The sequence below is a fragment of the Oryzias melastigma genome, linkage group LG2, assembly GCF_002922805.2.
Source record: "Oryzias melastigma strain HK-1 linkage group LG2, ASM292280v2, whole genome shotgun sequence".
NCBI classification, from domain to species: domain Eukaryota; kingdom Metazoa; phylum Chordata; class Actinopteri; order Beloniformes; family Adrianichthyidae; genus Oryzias; species Oryzias melastigma.
In genome coordinates this window covers 14,646,799-14,667,048 of record NC_050513.1, presented here as the reverse complement: position 1 = coordinate 14,667,048, position 20,250 = coordinate 14,646,799, and positions in this window count along the sequence as shown.

The following is a 20,250-nucleotide window of genomic DNA, read 5'->3' as shown; positions in this document are numbered from 1 at the left end:
TTTTGAGCTGTTTTTAATAGAGAAAGGACTTTACTAAACTTTATCAGTCATTCATGCTATAAACTTCATCAATCTCCCTCATTTCTGGACTTGGGTGACAATCATTTACAAGCTCTGTTTTATGGATTTTAGCACAAAGGCAAAATTAAAACTCACAGATATTTAGAAGATGTTCATTTGACAGCAATGCATTACCTGTAGCAGTAGAAGACAATTCTTGCAATATTTACAGGTTAATCTTAATAGATAACTATTTAATTCGAATAAATGTAAATATTTGTTCAAAAATATGTTTACTTCTTTCAACTAAAATCAATATAATTAAATTTGAATTTATTTTAAAAATATCGTGATAAAATCGAAATCGTGAAATAAAATTTAAAAAATCGTGATTTTATTTTTTTGCCATATCGCCCAGCCCTAACTTGAAATTTCCCAGAAGTCTTTGCAAAAAACTAGCTTACATCGACGGTCACTAGACTAGCGGATATAAATCACAATGCATTGCGGTTGAACAATTTCGAACAAATAAATGTATTTAAAGGTCATATTTGAATAAACCATCCACATTTTGATCATCAGAACACAGTGGAGTCATAAATAAACGTTTTAAAATGTTCGTATTTATTTGATTTTCACTTTGTGATATTGATGATGTCATATCTGGTCTTTAGAAAAACGAAAGAAAAGTAGTGAGCATCGTGTCTGAATTACCTTTAAAATCCAGAGCACTGTATAGTCCTGCACTATGTAATTTTTTAGTAGTTATTGGTTGGGGGGGGAATTCGGACAAAGCCTCAGATAAATAAAACAGGCATATCAAAGGACAGCTCGGGTCTTAAGGAGTTAAATCACGGAGCTTGTAATTAGCAGCTAGTTGCTGCTGCAGCCTTCTGTCGTCTGTCAGCAGTATGAAGAGCTTCACATTTAAAAGAAACAAAAATTATGTCTTTTTCTGTTGAAATGCCTTTAGAGGTTGTTGTTTGTGTTAGGACACACCAATAGAGACACTTGCTGTCAGTTATTGATCCCAGAAGTCTGAATCTGTGATCATCTAGCTAGCTTGACCTGAATTGTTTGTTAGCTTCCTGTTTAAACTCCTGCCTTTTCTGCTGCGTTTTACAGCAACAACATTTTGTGATCCGTTCATGACATGCAGACTTCTAGTGGAGTATTTATTCGTAATGGTAAGCTTGAAATTTAAAGCACTGATTGTAATAAGAATAAATGAAATATCTGATACTGATCGGGGGAAAACGTCTGATTTCGATCGAGTCAACCACATGATCGGGCCCGATTTCCGATGATGTAATCGGATCGGAACATCCCTAGTTATAACCAAAGTTTGCAGAGGAGCATCTATCAACACATCCAACTTTGAGGCAGATGGGCTAAGAACAGGAAACTGAGGGTAAAATTCCCACTAAAATTGGACAATAGAAGATTGAAAAAACGTTGTCAGGTCTGAAAAGTCTCCATTTCTTCTGTGACATTCAGATGGTAAGGTCAGAGTCTGACATCATCCAACATGAAAACATGGATCCATTCTGCCTTGAAATAACGGTTCAGGATGGTGGTGGTGGCGTAATGGTGTGGGGAATACTTTCTTGTCACACTTTGGGACCTTTAGTTCCAATTTAGCATATTTGACAACACCACAGCATACCAGAGTATTGTAACTGACCATGTCCATCCCTTTATGACCAAAGTGTACCATCATCTGATGCTACTTCCAGCAGGATAAGGCTCCATGTCATAAAGCTGGAATTATCTTAAATGGGTTTCTTGAACATGACTATGAGTTCACTGGACTGGATCTCAACCCAATATCGCAGTCAGTCAACATTTGTTGAGCGATTTTCATGGACATTTGTACAGCCTCAAAGTACTTTACTACCTAAAAGGTAAACGTGCTTGAGGAAAAAAAATAATGAGTAAAAAGCACAAGACAAGGAACAGAAGTAACCTCATCATCAGGACATTTAAAAATCAAGAGGTGATTAAAACAATAATTAACAACATCATTAAAATAACAAAATATTAAAACTCAATAAAAACTCTAAAAGTGAGTTACTTAAAAATAAGTTGAAAAGGTATGTTTTTAATTTATTTTTAAAAATCTGCACAGATCCAGAGACTCTCAGATCCTCAGCCAAGATATTCCACAGACGAGGACCAAGACACCGAAGAGGCCTCGCCATAGGTCTTCCTTCTAGTTCTAGGGACGGGTAAAATCGTGGAGCCTAAGGATCTTAGAGCTCTTGGTGGTATGTATGGAGTAAGTGTGTAAAAGTAATTAAATAAGTTATTATGTACGTCCATACATACATAAAGTCAGAAAGAACATATTCCTTATTTCTAAGGCTTGCAGAAAGCCCAGGAACAGGCTTGTTTGCAGAGAGGCTCAGCAGGAGTGATGGATGGCACACAGCAGCTGAGAGAGTGAGGCAGGAGAAGGAACTGCACTCCCCGGGGAACCCCTTCCACTGCCTCATCTGAGAAAATCCAGAGGAAAACGAATCACTTCCAGGTTCTCATGGATAGGAGGATCCTCCTCCTCCACATAGCCCAGAGTGCTCCTATTCATCCATTAGATTATCGGCCAAACTCGGCCATCCAGCTGCTGCGCATTCCAGTGGCCCTCGGACCTCCCACGCCCCCGCTGCATGACGCGTTTACGAAACACTGGTGCTGTCAGCTGATGGGCCTCGAGTGGAAACAGACGACTGTGACGAATCAAACTCACACATGTGGGTTATTCTGATTTTCCAGTTAAGCTGGCATGATGAATTTGGCTTTCTGGTACTGCGAGTACGCCAACTTCCCTTAAAGATAAAGCTGCGGCTTTCCTCAAGCTGATTAGAACTTCCTGCTTTGAGTTGTTTTAATAATCCTAAATTCTTGCAGTAGAATATTGTGCATGTACACATCTGTGTCAGTCACTTCTGGCGAACAATTTTTATCAAGATCTTAGTCTCAGTAAACAAAACTGTGGGTGAAATTTTTATTACAAAATGGCAGCCAATACAAAGGTCAAAAGCAGCCAAACAACTTTTACTCTTTGGGGGCCAAGAAATAATTGCATTTCATGTTTCTTTTTTAAAGAAATGTATTTTTAGAAACTAGATAGCTGGCTGGGTGTAGGACTGACGCGCAGGAAACCAGGGAACGTGTCCCAGGGGCGCAATGAGCGTATCAAGTGTGGGTGGTTAGGCAAGACCCTTCACGCTACTGCCTATAGCCACAAGGAGGCCCAAGTCCGGATGTTGCTGTGCCGGTCCCCAACCCAGAACAGATACAAGGTTTTGTCAGAAGAGCATCCAGTGTAAAGAAAATCTCTGCCTAAACCACTAGTGCAAATCAGTGGCGATTTCTGATGGGACGTGCCGAAAGGTCAACAATTAATGATGAATCATTAAACTTACAAATAAAATACAAAATAGGAGCAATTCATTATTTTAATTGGATGATTACAATTTGTTGATTAACATTTTTATGTCGATTATTCATCGACTAATCAACTATTAAAATAACTAAAAACGACTAATTTAATAGTCGATTAGTCGTTTCTTTGTTATTATTATTATTTTATATGAAAACTACGGTGCACATTTTCTAATGCCACATCTGTCACATTGTCTTTGACACACATGCGCAGTAAGGCTGATCCGGGTCAGTAGTGATGTCACAGGAAGTTGTAGAATGGCTCTGGTACCATAACAACACCTTCGTTTCAGATGTCGACCTCATTTGATTTAATCTTGTTTTAATACCAGAAACTAATGAAAGAAAGAAGCTGCATGATTCATTAAAGGTTTAATGAACTATCATCGTTTTTATTTCTAGTTACTTTAAGGTTTCTTATTTATGAAGCCGATTATTGTCTTTTGGTAATTTTTATGAATGATTTCATTCATTCATCTTCCTAGCCGCTTCTTCCCGTTTCGGGGTCGCGGGGGTGCCGGAGCCTAACCCGGCTACTGATGGGTGAAGGCGGGGTTCACCCTGGACTGGTCGCCAGTCTGTCGCAGGGCCGCAATCACACACACATTCACTCTCACATTCACACCTAGGGGCAATTTAGAGTCACCAATCAACCTATGAAGCATGTTTTTGGACGGTGGGAGGAAGCCGGAGTCCCCGGTGAAAACCCACGCATGCACGGGGAGAACATGCAAACTCCACACAGAAAGGTCCCAGCTGGGATTCGAACCGGGGCCTTCTCGCTGTGAGGCAAGAGTGCTAACCACTGCGCCACCGTGCAGCCCCATGAATGATTTCATTAACTATATTTATCTTTTTATGTCTTCTTCTTAACCACAAAGGTAAAGCAACAAAATAAGACACAAAAAACATATATTTTTTTAAAGTATCAGTATTTGATCGATTGCCGTATAGATCAAGGTCGGATATAGGCATGGGTAGAAAAAATAAAAAAATAAAATGAACACAAAAAGAAACACCAACAAACAAAAAACTCCCAACAAAATAATAAAATAATATAAAAATATAACCAAAAAAAATGTAAGGATGGACAGATAGATAGACATACAAATAAATAAAAAATAGAAGCAGCCATAGGGCACAAACCAGACTTGCACAGTAAAAGCAGACTCCCCAATATAAATTTCATACACTTTTTTTCCGAAACACTTTACTCTCGTGTTTAAACTCTCAAAGTTTGTAGAAAAATAAGTCCAGTAGAATGGGGACAATTTCACAAGATACCCATGCCACAATGTCTAAGTTTGCAAAAATATTCAGGGATGCTCTCGGTACGGCAAGGTTCGCCATTCACTGGATGATGGCCGCTTTCAGCGGTACTTCTCGTTCAAAACGTATCTTCTTAAAAGAAATATGTTGAAAAATTATTTTCATGCATAGAGCGCGTCAAAGTGCTTTAGCGTAAAAAAAAAAAAAAAAATTAAAACAACACTACCAAAGTCTAGCAGTGCAACACCCTAAACCTTCAAATTGCTATAGAATCACGCTGTGACTGATGCTCAAATGTTGCTGCAGGATCTCTCACCAGGTCTGCACATGAACTCAATGAAACTGGACGCCCCCCACACATGAATGTAGTTAAGTGATTTGCATTATGAATTTAAAGTTGTGCTAGTTCTGGCATCAAGAGCTGATTTTTGTGAAGAATCTTTTGTTGCATAAATAGGATCTATGCTCCGACAAGAAAAAAAAAAGCACTGGATTAAAATTTTTAATTTGCTGTTCTGCACAACTTTGCAATGTTGTCTGCTTTTATAGTATTTATCAGTTTTTTTAGCTGTTGATTTAAAAAAATGCTTAAGAGGTTTGGATTTTTTTTTTTAAATACAAAGATCAGAAACTTAAAGATCCATTAGCAAACGCAGCACAAACACACAGCACTTTTTAGGACCTTCGGGCAGGAATTTGTATGCAGCATTTCTGCATATTCAGAAATGTGTCTGTGCATGAATGTGTGGGCACACCTGAATGCCAGCGCTTTGTTTCAGGCGTGTGTGTGCTCAGTCTGCAAAGATAAACCACAGCCAAAAAGCATTAGGCGATAAATCGCCTGTTTGACTGAGTGGGACTGCTATGGTCTGGAAGAAGTAAACAGCAAAACTAGTTTGCATCTACACACAAATCCAGACATTCATGCAAACAAACCATTTCCACAAACAAATAGAATATAATGATAAAATATATTCATTTCTATGATTCCATTCAAAAATATTTAATTTCATTCAATTTATGAGTAAACCGTTTAGTTTAAGTATTAGTTTATTTGTAAATAAATTCAGGTTCCAGCTCATAAAACACATAAAAACAGAACTTCAAGACAATTGAAGAGAAATCTTCCAACTTTTACAGGATATGAATGCTTCAAACTGAGTTTCACAAACTGATCATCTACTAAACTCAAAGCACCTAAACTGGTTCCTTAGATGTCATTAAATTGGTTGTTTGGTTCAATCGTCTCAGTTGGATAAGATATGGCGAAGACTTGACAACTACCCAGAAGACCATCATCGATCCCCTTCATAGTCTGGGTTAGACACAAAAGTTAAGGAAGGTGGCTGTATCCAAGCAGACCAGCTAAAAAGTTCAATGGAAGGGCGAGATGTTCACCAGTAAAAGAGACGGCCGAAAACTTCAGCGGATCATCAAAAGGACAAGATCCTCCAGAAAAAGTGGAATGAGGTGGAGGAACAGATTCAAAAGACGCTTTTAGGAGGTGGGCTACAACTGTTGGGTTCTTCGGGTCAAGGCACTTCTGAGCCCATGGAGGAAACGTCTCAACTGGGTCGAGGAGAATAAGGACTAGACTATTGGTCGGTGGTCCAATGTCCTGTTTTCTGATGAAAATAAAGTGTATCTTTCATTTGAGAATTAAGGTCCTTGGATTTGGAGGAAAACTAGTGAGGAGGAGAATCCAAGTTGCTTGTGAAATCTCCACAGTCAAGTCCGGGTCTGGTGTTGGTAAACTCTGCTTTCTTCAAACCAAGATCACTGCAACAGCCTACTACAGGGGTGTCCAAAGTCAGTCCTCGAGGGCCAGTGTCCTGCATGTCATACCAATCTACCATTAAAGCTCCTTATTGGTCAAACACACTTGATCCAGGTAATCAGCAACAGATAAGGCAGGATTTCTGGAAAACCAGCAGGAGGCCGGCCCTCGAGGACTGACTTTGGACACCCCTGATCTACTAGAATGCTACTTACAAAACGCTACCATTTACTGGATGATCATGTGACTTCTTGATATAAAACATAGCTATGTGAGAACATTTAAAATCTATTCAGAGGAACTTTTTGAGTAAATAAACTTTAAAGCTCCACAAACAATTATTTTAATAGTCAACTAATCACCAAATTTCTTTTATCGTCTAATTGGGTGAGAAATAAAGTGGATGTAAAACACAGATCTTAACCATCATTAGCTTTAAACTAACTGAAAACTAGCTTTACCTGCAATGATGCTAGTGGGAATGCTGCAAGCTGAATTTGGCCGCTGAAGATGCTACTGCTGATAGCTGAAGATGCTGAAATTGATAGCTAAAAATGATGAAGCTGATAGCTGAAATTGCTGAAGCTAATAGCTGAAAACCCTAAAGCTGATAGCCAGCTAAAATATTAGTTAAAGGCCAAATTAGCTTAAAAAATGAAAAAAGCCTGAATCAGCCAAAACAGCTAAAATGGTGCTGACATAGCTTATTTCTAAAACAGCCTAAAAAAAACTTTAAAAAAAGCCTAAATTAGACAAAACACCAAGCATGTAGGTGAAATATTAGTTAAACTCCAAAATAGTCTTTGAAAAAAGCTTAAATTAGCCAAAATAGCTAGCATGAAGCTGACATATTAGTTTAACTTCAAATTAGCCTAAAAAAGCTGAAAAAATCCTAAATTAGCCAAAACAGCTAGCATGTAGCTAAAATATTAGCTAAACCCAAAATATAGTTTAAAATTACTTTTACAGTAACAACCTTTTTTTTCCACAAAAAATGTTTGACCACAATGCTTTGTGGTCTATAGTAGATAATGTAGTGAGCATTGATCCACACTGGTTTTTCGCAAAGGCTTCTGGGAAATTTCAATAGCATTCCATTTAGGAATTGTAGATTCTGACAGCACTAGAAAATGCTGAATAAATTACAACAAATAAACAGCTGTGAATGATCAACATGAACCTAATGTGACGGACAAGGGACAGAATCCTTAAAAATGTAAACAATCTGGGGATAAAAACTTTAAGAAATCTGTGTTTAAATATTACCATCTGTATTAAGCTTAATTCATAGTAATTATACTTGCAGCAAAATGATAAAATAAATAACCTCAAGTGTTTTGTTGCTTTGTATGTCTTCCAAGTTCTTTACACACACAAAAATGACAATTATTTTATTTATTTATTTTAGTACCTTTTTTTAAAAGGTGTGCTTTTAGGAGTTTGAGCCCCTGCCCCTCTAAAATCCTGTGCACGCCCCTGTCCTCAATGTAAAGCGCGGGGTTCATAGATGACAGAACAGCAGCGTTTCTGTGAGAATTATACAAGTCCAGACATCTACAGAAGCGATGCCTCGAACCAGAACATTCTCAACCCAAACTTACATAAAGAAGACACGGTTATAATTACGCTTAAAAATCCACAAATAAGTTTATGAGTTCTGTTTCCTGATAATTTACTTTTTCCCCAGAATTTTGTTTTAACTAGAAAATTGTATTTCAACTTTTAAAACAAGTAATGTATGCGGTATTTACCTTTTCGTTGACATTTTATCAGAGTCATCGGCATCAGCGTAATAACAGTGAATAAAGACCACCTGCCGAGCGCCAGCGTCATTTTGACCGAAATAAAAATAAATAAATAAATCCTTTCAGGCGCTCCGGGGACACCTCATCTCTGGCAGGAGAATAAATAGGGACAAAACATTTCGCTCTTCACCTGGAGAACATCCACCTGTGGAGAACGGGTACACCTACACATACTGGAGAAGGAGAAAAAAAAGTTTAAAAAAGATCTTGTCTGTTACCGGAAATAGAAACGAAACTACTTCCGGTAGAGTTTTTCAAAGATAAATGCACAAAAAAGTTGTCTACGTCATTCACTCCCAGTGACTTAGCAGTTTGTAACATCTGCAGTATTTTTTATTTATTTATTTTTTAATCGTATTTAGGATAAAACGTCAGTTGAGTAACTTCTTTAATAGTCCACTTTTAGACAGCTTCAATGTCAAGAATCAAAACATTTTGATAAGCATCTAAAAAGTGAATTCCCACTTAATTGCTAAAGTAATGTATTTCATGTACATTATTTTTACTTAGAATTTTTTTTTTTTTTATGTGCTAATTTGTTACCCACTCACTTTCTAGTAAGAACAAATCTGGGGTTTCTGTCTTATTTTTTAATTTGTCAGGATTTAACTAAAGAATACAACAAAACAAAAACACGGAAACATCCACTCTGATGAAAATAGTGTTGTTTTTAACATCTTATTGTTGCAGTTTTCTTATGATCAAGGATGTTAAATTGAGCTTTAAATTGCATTAGTATTTGTTTATTAAAACTGTTAAAACTAAAAAAAATGCTGTTGGAAAAATCTTGTAAACATGACTTAGGACAGACATCAGCAGGCTCCATTCTAATGCAGCCACTCATAGACAAATAGATTCATTAATTTTTGTTCATTTTCCTCGACAGCTCAGGAATTACTCACCTTTTTGTTGCACCACTAATGTGAGGTTGGCGGTGTGAGGGGTTGTAAACTAGTGGGAACGAGTGTAAATTAAGGGATTAGGGGAAATATGGGCAGGCTCACTCCACGCAAATGGTGAGGAATATTGGAAATTTTCTTGCGAATTCAGTTTTGATCAAGAAGGAAGCTCAAGTCAAGGAAAAATGAAGACGTTAATGGATCTATTTTGCTGCAAGTGGATGCCTCAGAAAGGAGCAAAGAGGGGAGACTTTGGCCTTCCCATAACAGTTGCTACGTCTTAAACATGAGCTTTTTTTTAAAGAATTTACAAATAAAACTGCATTTCTGAGTGGTTATTAATTCAAATTTCATTGGATCAGAAAACCGGATGCTTGAAAATGCTCAAACTGACGATGCAACTACTGAAATCTCTCCCCTTGTGTGCACCCTGATTTGTTCACGTTCTACAAGACAAGAAGAGCGTTCAACACTCGTAATGTAGTGAATTACAATTCCGGCTTAATACTGTACGACTACATTGATCCAATATTGCTCGTCGTTATTTTCGCAACGCTAATGCTAGCTTGAGGCTAGCAGAGCTCTCTCAGCGGCGGTAGCTCTAAGCCAACATTCCCGCCCACATCCCAGAATTAAATTTCCAATGAGCTACTATCGCTATGCAAAAATATGTAAAAAAGCTTTTTGATTCTTTTGGCTTAAAACTTAATATTCATAATTAAAAGATCATTAGGAACAATTTTACAAAACAAAAATGGCAAGAGTTAAACCTTAAAGAGAATATTAAATAGTGAATCTTTGAATTATTGGTCTTGATTCATAAAATAAATTGTAAGTAAAGATCCAAATTTTAAATAAAAAAAGTTTGCTTTTAATTGATAAAATTGATTAAATTCCTAATAAAAAACTTACTATAGCAGCGTGTGAGTGCTCTATGCTGCTATTAGTGAAATATCACCACATCCAACAAAAGAGATTGGTTTATGTGGTCTGAAATTACAATCAAAAACTAAAAAAGCTGCTAAACCTTCTAGATTTACTCAATATTGAGCAAAAAGTCTGATTCGGCTCCCTCCCTTAAAACTATGAAAAGCTCCATGGAGAAGAGCCATTCAGAGGTTACACGTTTATGCAGAAATTCTATTTCATGTGTCTTTCATGAGTCTCTGTTGAGACAAGTTAGCTTGCAGTGTAACACCTGTCTGTCTGTGCTCTTCGCTGAAGCCTCTCAAGATCTCTTGACTGAAATCCAATGCTAAGTAAAAGCTACTGCATGACGACAGACTTTCTAGAACAAAGGAGCATTCAAATTAAAAACACGTTGAAAAATTAAGATTTGAAAGTATGCCAGCAAAAGTCATCGACAAAGTTTCTTTTTAACATTTAACTGTCTTGATAATTAGGCTTAGTACAAAAATTCTTAACTGTAGCCACATACAAAACAGGATTTACTCCAGAGATTACACATAGCCCAGGGGCGTAGCTTTAATTTGGAGGGCAGGAGGGCAACAGCAGACTTAGAAAGGGTGGCAAATGAAAACCGCAATGGAAGACAGTTGCAAAAAGTATCAAAAATACACATTTCCGACAGTTTTATTATTATTATTATAATTTTTATTGAATTTACATTTGGCTTTTGTTATTTTTACAACACTTAAATAAGCTTGTATTGATGATTTATTATTTTTTGTCAATAATTAGACTAATATTGACTCAAAGGTTGGGGGGGGGAGTTAAGGGCAGAGCGTCCCCCCGTAGCTCCGCCCCTGCCACAGCCCACACGTTAAAAAAAAGTTTTGTTTAATTGATCAATTAATTATAAATTAATTGTACACTATAAAAAGTGAAACCTGGGATCAATTAACAAAAGTTATGTAATTTATTACATTTAAGAATATTATTTTTTTAGCAAATTCAATTTTTGAGTTGAGTAAACCATCTACTCAATATCTTAATTTCATTAAAACTAATTATATTAAATGTAAAAATATATATTTTTAATTAAATTTCAAATTTAAAGGTATTTTCTTTTAAAGAAATATGAAATAAAAGGCATTTAGCAATTTACAAAAGAAACAACACAGAACAATAGAATATTAAACATGAAAAAATGAAGATTTCTTCTTTGTTCTTTCTTTATCCTGTCCTTCATCAAGAAGCACAAACGGAGAAATCTCTCTGCTGTCTTTTCCCCCTCGCTCCTCCATTCCCTCTTAATCCTTTCTGCACATGTAAAGACAAATCCACTTTCCACCGTTCTTCCTCTACCAACAGCGACTCCTCTACCTTCGCTTCAACACTTTCGATGTAAATTCCATTCATTTTCTCCCATCCCGTCAACCATCGTTTCACAATAATTACTGTGGCACTCGTATGGACTGAAGTTACATTCAAGAACACCGTTTATTTATTTTAAAACCTGATAAACTGACGAGGCGTTATTTCACCAAACTGCAAAATTGAGTGTTTGTATCTGTGTTGACTTTTAGAATTTGCTTATTTGCTTTCCATCTGTCTTATAAAAGCTTGAAATAGAGCGTCACCACTGTTTTCTTGTAAAATTCAGATGACACTGTACATATCCAATCACAGCTTTGTGAAATGCTAATTGTCAAGCTAAGTGAAAATGTTTCTTTCATTTTTATTGTTTGGATTTTTTTTTTAATTGAGCAAGGGTTAACTCAAAAATGTAATTTGTGTTCAAAACACATCAACGGAAAGATAAGCAGAACTCTTAAGACTTTTATGTCTGCAGTATTACTCCAAGAAAGTCGAGGCTCAGCGGCGTGTTGTCATGACAATGCGCCGGACCATGGATCAAATAGTTCGATTTTTGTGGAAAAGTGATCTAAACCAAAAAGAACAACAAGATTAATGCACTAAAAACCTATTAAATATTTACTTTTTTGTAAATAACCATGGTATAAGTGGGATATTACCTGACGAAGAGTTTTAACGGACTCCATGGAAGCCTGAACTGTTGAGGTAAAACGAAGGACCGCTGCTCTGTGAGATGTGATTAATTTGTGTTAATGAATATTTATTCTTTTTTAACTTTCACAGCCCTACTTTTTTTATTTTTTTTTTCTGAGGGTTAAAGAAGAAAGTAGAAAATAGACCAGGGGGTCAAACTCAATCACACAGGGGGCCAAAATCTAAAACACACCTTAGGTCACAGGATAAACATTTATTGAACACACTCAAACTACGTTTAAAACTTTAAAAACGTAACTTTTTAATGCAGACCAAGCCTCAAGATGTGGTGGGTACCGAAACCCAACCTAGTATCCTAACCCTAACCCCAGCCTGGTCCGCCTCTTCTGGAACTGGCACAGTATCTGGAACCGGTACCGCATCTGAAACTGGTACCCATCCATGTCCGGTTAAGATTATGATACTGGTGCAGTCTTTGGCCCCGTACCAATTTGCAGCCAGGAGGTTGAGGAGCCTTGATTTAAAGGGTACAGCCAGCATGTCAAAAAATGACACCTAAAACATCAACCTTTGACGAGGAGGGTCCTTAATTCGCCAAAATGTGACATCTTGGGAATGAGAATGAGTTGCAATATGTTACCAGCACAAGATAACATTAATAACAAAAACATAAAATGATCTGGTGGGCCGGATATAATCACCCGTTGGGATGGATCTGGCCCCCGGGACTTGAGTTTGACCAAAAAAAAGTGGGTTTATTTAAAATCATTTCACATATCGGAACGTTTCTGTTTTTATCAAAACAGACCCCGGTTCAAATCCCTGCTGGAACCCTTCTGTGAAGAGTTTCCCTTGTGCATGTGTGGGTGTTCCTCCAGATTTTCCCAACACGATCTAAAAATATGTCTAACTAAGTCTACTTGTGACTCTAAACTGTCCTAAGTGTGTTTGTGTGGATGTCCATCCAGGGTGTTTCCTACCTTCACCTATCAGGGGCTGGGATGGGCCCCAACATTTCCATCATCCCAAAAGGGTTAAGGCGGGTTTAGAAAGAGGATGTTTGAACACTTGTTTAAGGTTTGGCAATTTTGAACTTGATTGAAAATGAAATTGAAGAAGCGAGGGAGACCTCTAGTGGATGACTGTAGAGCTGTCATCAACAGATTAAAGTGGTTTCAGTTTCTTTTAGTTTCTTCAAGTCTTCAAAGATTTGACGTCACCGATTTCACAAAGCGAAAAAATTGAATAAATACAAAGATTTTCAAATGTTTATTTATGACTCTACTGTGTTTTTGTGTTCCAGCAATAATGATCTCAAATGAATTCTTCTGGTTTCTGGATATAACAAAGAAACTTAAAAAGAAAACTGTAAGATTTCATTGTAATCGGTCACTTTCATTGTTTTATCATGTGGTTTTCCTTTAGTGCGGTTTTCTTTTAAATCGCAATGTCCTCTCTTAAGGAAATAAATAAATGAATAGATTATCATCTCCAAGGAGCATTTAATGGCAAAACATAAGGGGAAAAAAAGCTGCTACAGTTCGATTTTCTCCAACCTTTCCACGGCTGGTTCTCTGTCTCACTAGCAGCCCTTTTCAAAACCAGTCAAATCATAGAAGGGCTAACATCGCATCCCCGTTTCTGCTTCATTTCAAACTCACCCTGTTATTAACACAGAGCATCTGTTCAGAATGTGGGTTTTTGGAAGTCATTTCTCAGGTTTGTCCTGTAGGAGGCGCTCCAGATCAGCCTTCTATGTTTGTACCGGATTGGATTTGATAGTTGGAGTCCTCTTCCTGCAGATTCTGAATCCTTTCAAACAGATTTTTTGCCCAGAAACACTTTGTACTCCTAAAAACACAAGTGTTTTCCTGTGATGGAACCTGAAATTTTCTGGGGAAAAAAGAAAAAGCAGAGAGGTGTTAATGATGTTTGCTGGATGTTTCAGAAAAAGAGGAAGATGAGGAGCAGCTGAAGATGGGAGTCAAGAAGAAGAGGAAGCTGGAGGAGAAGAAGGCCCACAGAGAGAGAGGTGAGGCTGAGGACCGAGCTGACGCTCCTGCTGACTCTTTGAAAGCAGTCTGATGAGGTCACACCTGGGTGAGAAGGTTCCTGTGATAGAGATGATGAAGAAAGAAGTTCTGTTTTCTTTAGTTAAGATTGAAGTCAAACTTGATTTAGAAAATAATGATGATGAAAAAGTTCCACAAATGCTTAAATGTGATGCAAAAGTACAGAAAAAAATTGAAATTAGTCAAAGAAAGTTCCAGAAAAACATCAAAAGTTGAAAACATTGTGATACAAAGAAATACAATTTCTTCGTGTTGCATTAACAAAGACAGCAAAGCGTTTCCATGGTAACTGACCTTTCTTCTGCTGCAGGAGTGATGGACAATAAGGGAAAGTCCATCTCTGTCACTAGCTGGACTCGGTGGCTCAGTTCATCAGGAAGAGAGGTTGGGTTTCCATCACAGAGACCAGCAACTTCCTCATCAACCTGACGCCTCACAGTCGCAGCCCCGCCTGACCAACGGCGAACTGAACCCAGAACACAAGAACTTAAAGGGATCGTCATCTGAAGTTCATGAGAGAGACGGGATATCATTAATTTATTCCATGAACAAAGGAGCAACAGAAAACCAATATTTATTCAAATTGATTACATTTTTTCTTAAAATCCAAAGAGCCACAATGGAGGAGAAAAAGAGACCCTCAGGTTGCAGACCCCTGGATTATAGTATAAGCGGGGATAATGCTCTTCGAGGTGCGCATTATCAGAAATCAATGGACTTCACGGAAGCAACCGTCCTGTGTAGTCCATGTTCCGATGTGGGTAACATATGCCCAATACTGTCCATTTTCACCTGAAAATGCTTTTAACTACTCACCTGGTTGAGGTTAAGCTACCATAGTAATATGATATGAACTGAAAATGTTTTAGCGGAAGTTCATGTTTTTGTAGAAAGTCTGATATGTGTGTTACATCATCTGTTAGTCATACTCAATGAGATGTTTTAATATGAAGTTGTTTTAAATTAAATAACAGTCCAGTCATATATCAAAGTAGTATTATATTAATTACTATATATGTTGTAGCAATAAATGCTTTTTGCTGAAGGTGCTGCCAACAATCCGTTTACACAATCACTTTTGTAAGACAACACTTTTTACATTGAATTGAACAGCAAATTATTTGCCTCTATTTAACCCTGAATCATCCTCCCATTTCATATCCTCATGTCCTCCATGAACCTCTTATGTAGTCTTGCTCTGGGCATACTTCGAAGTTCAAAGATCAGCATATTTTACTGGCATATATTCTTCTCCTCCTCTGAACACGTTCAATCTAGCTTCCCTGGCTTTGGCTCTAAGGCACATGTCATGTTCAGGCAGTGTGCACATACTGGTGTTTCATAAATTCTTGTGCATGTCATGTAACCCGTGAAGAACATAATACCATGACCAGCAGGTTGCAGCGTGTCAACCACTGCCTCAGAGCATCAATGAAACCGCTTGAGAAAGACTTAGAAGAGCTCAATTTAAGCTCAAGTATCCAAAAATTTAAATCCCATTTTATTTGCAGATGACAGAACTTTTTATCATACAGGAGACGATATGGAACATATGACAGAGGCGGTGCAGACTGAGTTAGAAAAGATTAAATTGTGGTTGGACGGAAATAAACTATCGTTAAATCGTGACAAATCGTATTTTATGATATTTAGTAATAGAAATACAAACAATACAGTTACAGTAAACATAGATAATATTAATATCAAAAGTTTTGGGGAGTTATTATAGAAGAAAAGCTATCTTAGAAATCACAAATTAACAATGTCAGATCCAAAGTAGCAAAAGCAATGGCAGTACTACACAAAGTAAAATAGTTCTTAGACAGTAACTCTTTATATCTATTGTATAATTCCTTGATTATGCCATACCTGAACTACTGTATAGAAATTTGGGGTACAACTTTAAAACATATACTCATCCAATCTAAATATTGCAAAAGAATTATTAAAAAAAGTAATTATAGGAACCCATGCAATCCCTTATGTATTAAATTAAAATTATTACAATTTTATGATCTTGTTAACTTTAATATTTTAAAATGTATGCATAGAGTAAATATGAAATGTCTTCCTCCTAATTTAATGAAAAGATACATGAAAAGAAAAAGCAAATTTGATCTAAAGGGACAGGAAACATTTATTAAACCAAAACACAGAATACTGCTAAAAGAGTGATGTGTATCACTATATGGAGTTAATAAATGGAATGAATTGAGCACAGAAATGAAAAATACAAGTTTTTAAACTACATTAAAAACTGTATAATCAATGATTACAAATCTTTCTAGTATTAATAACAACTTCTCATCCCCGAGGTATGGTGTTCATTTCACACTGGTTGATGTTGTAATTATAAAATGTTGTTTCTTTCTTTCCCAGTCTTCTCTTATTGCATAGCAAATCGGCAGAATGCTTTGTATTTTTCTTTTTTATTGATTGATTTATTGATTTGTTAAAAGGGGCAGACAAAATTAGTTTTTCTTCTTCCTGTCCCCTTTTCATTTCCATCAGGTTTGAGTTTACAGCTAAAGTTTATATTGTTTGTTTTTTCCAATTAATGAATACTAATGAAAAAAAAATGTAAAAAAGATTCTGATTCTTAGAATGACTGAAAACATGTGCAAATTATTAGAATACTAACACTTGTTAAAAAATGTGTACTCTGAAGAACTAACATAAAGTTAAAACACGTAAACAATGTAACCCTTATTTTGTCTTTTGATTGTGATTGGGTCAATTTTGACCCAATCACAATGCAAGTGTTTAAGTACAAGTTGTCACTCTGGCTTCAATTCAGCATTTGATGGCTCATTTATCCCCTTCAGGTGAACCGAGTTGTCAGAGCTTGACCTGGATACTGTTGGTCAATACTGTTGGTGGGGTAAATCCTGACGTTTCTAGATATTTTCTGAACAGGTTGCCAGGTTATCACAGGGCCACACAATCGCACACCCATACACACATAGAAACATCTTGGGACAATTCAGAGTAATCAATCAACATGAGAAGCATGTTTTTGGATTGTTGGAGGAAGTCTGAGTGGCAGGAGAAAACCTGCACATTCAGGGAGAACCAGCAAACTCCACACAGAGGACTCAGTCGGGATTTGAACCGGGGCCTTCACAGTCAATGTTACGGATCAGGAGGCAGAGACCCAGATGCAGGGACCAAAACTAAGGTTCAGGTTGACAAAGATTTTTTAATAACAAAAAAATCACCTCAACAGATTGAAAACTAAAGGAGCTGTGAAAACACATGAGCTAGAAAATCCAACAAGCACTGGGGAAAACATACAAGACGAACCAACACTGAGGGAGGAATGCAGTCAACTTAAATAGGGTGCAGCCTAATCAGCTGAGTGCAGACAGCTGTGCGTGCAGCAGAGCACAGGGAGGACCAACAGACTGCTGGCACAGAAACAAGGTGAAACAAAAATCAAACAAAACACACAGAACATAACAGTAAATTGCCTCTTTTTTTTCTTTTACATAATTTTATTGAGAAAGGGATAACGTATATCAATGAATATTAAAACAAATGTAAATATGCCAGATTATAGCCGCAGGCTAATTTCCATCTGGAGTCTCTATTGGTGGGATCTTGGAAGAGCTGGACTGGACCCCCTTTTGTCTTCAGAACTAACTCAAGCCCTCATGGCAAAGAATCAACAAGGTACTGGAAACATACCTGAGAGTCTGGTCCATTCTCAGAGTTTGGTCCATCTGACAGAACCAACGTACCCGATAGTGATAGTGCCAAGTGTCCAAAACACATGACACAAGGTCTCCTGAAGCCAAAGTTAAAGACCTTTTTGCCCCTTGAAAACAAAGGGACACAACCCTCTCATCCACTGGGGGTAGTTGCTTTTTCAACAAATGAAGGTGTTCTGATTTTGATGACCTTCAATAGGAGAATTTCTAAGTTCTGCATCTGTGAAAGCACTTTCTGTGGAATTACAGTTACAGGCTTATCAGAACAGGCCTGCTTTTGTGGTCGATTATGATAAAGTTCAAATATAACTGGAGTTTTTCTCAAGCAAACAAAGGTTCTGTGGTGGACACGTTGTAGCCTGCTCCTGATGGCAAGGTATTCCTAAATTGCTTACCACTCTTCTCAGTGCTATACAAATAACATGACTGATTAATTGATTGACTGAAGTTATTACACTGTATACACAAGCACTTTTGAAACCCCAGTATGTGTTTGCTCATGTCAGAAGTTTTAGAGATAAAGCCAGATTGTACATGTTCATAAAAGTGTGCTGAGCTCAGATAAGAAAAGAAAAGGCCTAGAGCAAGATAAGAGGTCCGTGAATCATGTTTAGGAGGAAAGGATATCCTCATGTCCTCTTAAGCATGACGATGTCTGATTAAGAATTCCTCATTGTCGTCTTGCATTTATCCGTAGCTCCTTGACTCATGCACACCAATTGCTTGGCATCTTTCCATGAGAACAGGTAAGCCTCACTTCTGCTACTTGCTGCGCTAAAGTTGTCCCTGGATTGCCATCTGCTTCGGAAACTCCTTCTGCATCCTTTTGTTTCCAAGTATGCCCTTGGTCACAAACACATACTTGACTCTGTTCCAGTGATTCTTCCAGGAATTATACAACTCTGTCACTCCTTGGTCAGCTTCCTCTATCCCAACTGTGACTTTCAAAATGGTAGATTGCCCTCTTTCCTTCTACTTGTCATTCCTCAATCCTCATCTTTGGGTTCTGCAGCTTCTGAAATCTGGCAGCCAGGGGACCCTCATGCCTGGTACTTCGGCAGGACCTGATCTTGAAGTCCTCCATCATCAGGAACCCTTGATGAGAGAAGTAAGGAAGTGGGTGACCTCTGTTGGAAGAAAACAATAGAGAAGATGTATTTGTAACTTGAGAACTTAAGATAGTTATATTTTATAAATTGAATTCATTCAAGCAGAGGCACAGCATAATACCTGCCTCCGTTAAATGGACTTATTTTACCCACTCGGATCACATACTGACCTCCTTGGTATGAGTTATGAACCTTCAAATTTGGTCTTGCTCTAGGCCTTCTCCTTCACAGCTCTAAGCTCAAAATACTTTTCCTGTCCTGTGTACTTTGTCTTTTCTGAACATGTTAAATCTGGCTTCCCTGGCTTTATCTCCCTGCCCTGACATTGTCAACCACATGCTGGGGTTTCTTAAGTGTTCATGCATACCATGTAATTCCGTGACATTACCAGCAGGCTGCTCAAACACACTCTAAGAGCTTTGCCTGCAGGAGGAATACTTCCAATTATATTTTTTTATATTTTTATCATAATTGACCACAAAAGCAGGACTGTTCTAAAAAACTTTTAACTGCAATTCCACAGATGTTTTTGGTAGATGCAGAACCGTGATGTTCTTCTCTTTTTGACAATTGAATCAGAACGCATTCCAGCTAAGCAGCAGCAGCTCCTAGAAACAGAACAGAACAGAGAGAGGGCAGCAGACAGTGAGGAATTTACCAACTCATGACATTATGTAGATATGCAAGGAGTAGGAAAGATTTTAAGATCTTATAGCCCCACCTCAGAGCATCTCTTAAGGTCTATTTTAAAAGGAGAAAACAGCTGCAGTCAAACTGCTTGTTTTCTGAAAGCCAAGATTTTAAACAAGATTTTGACTATATGTACATATATACATTTATAAAGAGAAAGAGACTTAAAGTTAGTATTGTTTTTAGGTGGTATATTTGTATTATTATTTTTACACAAAGTTTTATTTTAATTCAGTACAAGTAGGTTATCTTATTTAATCTTATCGAGAATATTATTTTTTGCAACATTTGTGACAAAATCGTTGCTGTAATCTTGTGGAGCTATGGTTTTATTAAGAAATCCGTTAATACCGTTTACTTTTACACTCTGAGAACAGCTATTTTTTTCTGAATACACTTGGACTATACACTTTTAAAGTTAGCTAAAAAAAAAAAAAAAAAAAAAAAAAAAAGATTCTTTCTTGTTCGGAGTTTGAAAGCTTCAGTTTTTCAAATGTTTTTGGTCATTAAGATCATTTTTTCTTTAAGAAGTCAATTTGTC